Here is a 4839-nt window from a genome sequence, read left to right as displayed (position 1 = left end):
ACCAATGTACATGCCCCTGACCGGAATTGAACCTGGGACCTTTCAGTCCGCAGACCGATGCTCTACTGCTGAGCCAACCGGTTTCGGCTATCCACAATCTTAACACAACTATCTTTAAGGTTTTGTGTACTGTCCATATATTTAGATATTTATATATAAATTTAAGTCCTGTTTTTAAATTTTAATTACACAAGTAATATGTGAATATATTTTCCTTTAAAACTTTAGACTATTACAGAAAAAGCTAAAAGTCCTGTTAGTCCCTTATCCCACTTACTTTCCCCCTCCTTGAAGTTACCATGGTCATGAGTTTGGTATGTATTCTTCTAGACCTTTTTAAGAAATAGTCTTACATTGGAAAAATGTGGTATTGTCTTGTGTGCAATAAATTATTACATTCAGCAACTTTTTCTCACAAAAAAATGTTTTTGAGATCTGTCCTTATTGATACATCTAGTTTATTCCCTTTAACTATTGTACTGTATATTTACTGAATATACCATATTTGGCCATTCCTTAAAGAACTCTGGTATGCACATGTGGCAAAAGGGCTAATAAGTTTGTTAAATTGCTTCAGCTTCCCCGGGGGTCACTCTGAACACATTAATGCTAAGAGACAACACGAAATATGAAAAAAAAAATCGTCACTTTAGATGCAAATGCAGAGATGCCTGGTCATAAATAACTATTCCATGAGTCCAGATTTATAGTGCTAACCAAAAGAACTTTCTGTGATTATGGAAATGTTCTACATCTATACTGTCCAATGTGGCAGCCACTAGCTACATATTCCTATTGAACATTTGAAGTGTGGCCAGGCAACTGAGGAGCTAAAGTTTTAATTTAATTTAAATTTGGTCACATGTGGCTAGTGACTACTGTATTGGGCAGTGCATGACTCTAGCACAGGGTTGCCACAATAGAAACCACAATCTTTTATATTACAGATTAGATCATCAGAAACTCTAAGAAAATTATATAAAGGTCAATGGATGATGCGAAGATCTTGTATTGGTCCTTTTACATGTCCTTCTTTTAAGGTTCTGTCTCTTTGTTCCTGGTTCCCAAATGGGTTAAAAGATGGATTATCATATGGAAACAAAACAAAACACCACAAGCTTGCTAGAAAGCCTGTCTTTCCGGGAAATGATGGTACTCAAATCAAGCCATTAATTTCTAAAAAATTAATTTCTAATCCCAACATTCTCACTTGACATTTAGTAAATTAATATCCCATATCAGTCACCCCTCTAGCCCAGTAAAAGCTTCAAGGATGACAGAAGTAGTACACAAAGTCAACAGAATTGTATAAACATCTTATGAAAATGGTCTTGGCTATGAGCCAGCATTGTTCAGTTAGTTGAGTTGTTTGTCATAAATGAGGTTTAGGCCCAAAGAAAACTTATCTACTTTCTTGTTTACTATAAATGCCTCTGGGACACCCTAAATCCCTATCCAGATCCCCTTTATCACTCAGAAGGTTCCTGACTGTGCCACATAGCCTGCTAAATCTATAACTCACATAGATAGGCATGTGGTTATGCAATTTTCTTTAAGAGTAGGCTCCAGAATGTCCAGCTCTAGTGTCCAGTTGATCTTCTTTGGCAGCATCAGGCCGATATGACAGCACATGTGAGTTGAAGAAATAACAGCTGGCCCTGGGAGAAACAGTGAGACATGAAGCACAAACACGCAGTTAATACAGATAATAATAAAGTAACATGAAAAATATGCTAGTGATGCCTGTTATAAAAACCCATGACTAGCTCCTTTTTTTCATAAGGGCACCAATTTATGAAAGTATACATACCTATTCTCTTGTCTTTCCTTCCTCCACCTATTTCCTGTTCTTTCATGTTTACCTTCTCTGGTCTCTAGTTAGTCTTACCTTCTGCTTCTGGCAGTCTCCACTGATGATCCTCTTCTTCCCCTGAGGTTATTCTTATTAGCATCCTTGCACAAAGCCATGCATTCAGTTAATCCACAAGTGGTATCAGGCCATCCTATCTAATAAAAGAGTAACATGCAAATTAACCATCACTCCAATGCACCCACGAGCCATGCCCACGAGCTACGCCCACCAGTCAATCAGGAGTGAATATGCAAATTAACCTAACCAAGATGGCTGCAGCCACAGGGAGAGCAGGAGGGAGACTTGGATTTCCCCCAAGATGGAGGAAGCCAAGCTTTCCACACACCCTGGCTGGCCCAGGCCTCTGCTTAAGGCTACAAAGTTTCAGTTATAGAAGATAAATAAATTCCAACAGAAATGGTTGCAGCCACGGAGTTGGAGAGAGCAGAAGGCTAGGGTTGCCCCCGGCGATGGAGGAAGCCAAGCTTTCCACAGCCCTGGCCTGCCTTGGCCTCCTCCTCTCAAGGCTACAAAGTTTCAATGATAGAAGATAAATAATTCCCAAAAGAAATGGCTGCCACCATGGAGCTAGCAAAAGGCTTGGCTCTGCTCCAGGCTACAAAGTTTCAATTGTAGATTGAAAGATAAATAAACCCCAGGTACCAGGGCCTCTGCCTGGGTTGCTGGGGGGCGTGGTAGGCCTGCAAACCACCACAGGCCCCTCACCCAGGCTGCCCCACGCCCCAAGGAAACCCCCATCCTGATCAGGGACACCCTTCAGGGCAAACCAGCTGACTCCCACCCATGCACCAGGCCTCTATCCTATCTAATAAAAGTAATATGCAGATTGACCATCACTCCAACACACAAGATGGCTGTCCCCATGTGGTCAAAGATCCTGCTCCCATGTGGACACAAGATGGCCACCACAAGATGGCCAGCAGGGGAGGGCAGTTGGGAGAGACCAGGCCTGCAAGGGAGGGCAGTTGTGGGTGATCAGGCCAACAGGGAAGAGCAGTTGGGAGGGACCAGGCCTGCAAGGGAGGGCAGTTGTGGGTGATCAGGCCAGCAGGGGAGGGCAGTTGGGAGGGACCAGGCCTGCAAGGGAGGGCAGTTGGGGAAATCAAGCCTGCAGGGAAGGGCAGTTGGGGGGGGGACCCAGGCGAGCAGAGGAGGGAAGTTGGGGGCAAACAGGCTGGCAGGGGAGCAGTTAGACATCAATCATGCTGGCAGGGGAGTGGTTAGGGGGTGATCAGGCTGGCAGGCAGAAACGGTTAGGGGCAATCAGGAAGGCAGGCAGGTGAGCAATTGGGAGCCAGCAGTCCTGGATTGTGAGAGGGATGTCCTCCAGTGGTCCCAGATTGGAGAGGGTGCAGGCTGGGCTGAGGGACAATACCCCCCCCCCCAATCATGAATTTTGTGCACTGGGCCTCTAGTTAATATATAAAATAAAGTGAAAGAGGATTAAACATGGTCCTGTTTACTTGTAATTGTGGTCTATTATACCAGGTGACTTTTACCTATCTTTTCATTCATTACTAGGGTATTTTTCTCTCTTCATTGAGCATCATCATCTCAGGGTTGGCCTCCATTAATTGTCTTTTCTCTTGAGAATGTCTCATCTTTTCCCAATTCTTTATCTATTGAGTGATTTTAGAGGGTTTCCTGGACATTGTGAATGCTGTTATAGAAACTCTTGATTCTGTTATATTCCTCAAGAGTGTGGATATAGTGCTCTCTTTGGTAGCATATATACTAAAATTGGAACGATACAGAGAAGATTAGCGTGGCCCCTGTGCAAGGATGACATGCGAATTTGTAAATCGTTCCATATTTCTGAAAAAGATAATAACAACAAAAAAAGACACACACACACAAAAAGAGTGTGGACATAGGCACCCTGGCCAGGCCTGGCTGCTCTTGTGTGCACCCCCAGGCCCATCCCATATCTTGACCCTGTGACCAGCCCTGCAGTCTCTGGACCCTATGACCAGCCCTGGTCAGCTCACCCTAGCAAGAATCTACAAAAGCAGGGGCAGGTTTGGGCAGATTTGAAGAGTGGTACCAAAACAGGAGTTGAAAATATAATGGTGAACAAAATAGTTGGTTCCTGCTCTCACAGAACTTAAAGTTTAATGAGGAAGATAAAACCAAACAAGCAAGTAACAGATAAGTGTTAAAACCAGTTTGAGATATGGTGCTTTAGCAAGGCCTCAGTTTCCTTCCCTCAGTCCTTGTCATTTGGATGGCTACTGCTTTCATATTTTCATACATTAGTGTCATCACTCTCCATCATGTTGACCCTGCTTTGTATTATATCAGTGACACTGGTACTATGGCTCTGAAAAAGGGCTTGTTTGGGGCAATGCTAAATTTCACCACAGTTTTATGTGTTGCTGCCATTTTTGTTTGTTATAAGCAAGTTCATGCTCTGAATCTGAAGCGAAATATATCACCAGGTTAAACAAGGCTGGCCTCTTACTCAGATTGTTGAATTGTTTAGGACTTTTTTTGTGGCAAACTTCCAGAAAACAACCTTTTTGCTGTACATATATGTGGAGCTATGCTCACTTTTGGTAGGCTCATTGTATATGTTTGTTCAGATAGTCTTTACCTACTAAATGTAGCCCAAAATTCATGGCAAACAAATCATCTGGATCAGACCACTGCTGGTCATCTGATGTGCAGTAAGCACATTTGGCATGCTTATTTGCTCCTCATCCTGTAGAGTGGCAGTTTTAACTCAGATGTAGTACAGAAATTCCACTGGAATCCCGAGGACAAAGGCTATGTGCTTCTTATGATCACTACTGCAGAAGAATGGCCTGTCATATTTTTTTCTTTTATCCCCCACCCTGACTTTTTCCATGATTTTCAAAAAATTTCTTTGCAGGTTGGAAGCCAATTTACATGGATTAATCCTCTATGACATTGCTCCTTGTTCTATTAACAGTGAGTGAACACACCTACTTTCCAGAGATTTATGA

At 42.8% G+C, this 4839-nt stretch overlaps 1 pseudogene across 1 annotated transcript; it reads left to right on the top strand.

Moving 5' to 3' along the window:
- Nucleotides 1–299: 299 nt before the first annotated feature.
- LOC311614837 (DNA damage-regulated autophagy modulator protein 2-like) lies at nt 300–4839 on the top strand (annotated as a pseudogene). Its single transcript has 2 exons — nt 300–314; nt 4059–4839. The product of its transcript is annotated as a DNA damage-regulated autophagy modulator protein 2-like (transcript).

This window comes from Pipistrellus hanaki (assembly GCF_964339955.1).
Source record: "Pipistrellus hanaki genome assembly, chromosome: X".
NCBI classification, from domain to species: Eukaryota; Metazoa; Chordata; class Mammalia; order Chiroptera; family Vespertilionidae; genus Pipistrellus; species Pipistrellus hanaki.
Note: the sequence above shows the minus strand (reverse complement) of the source record. Positions and strands in the feature narration are given on the sequence as shown.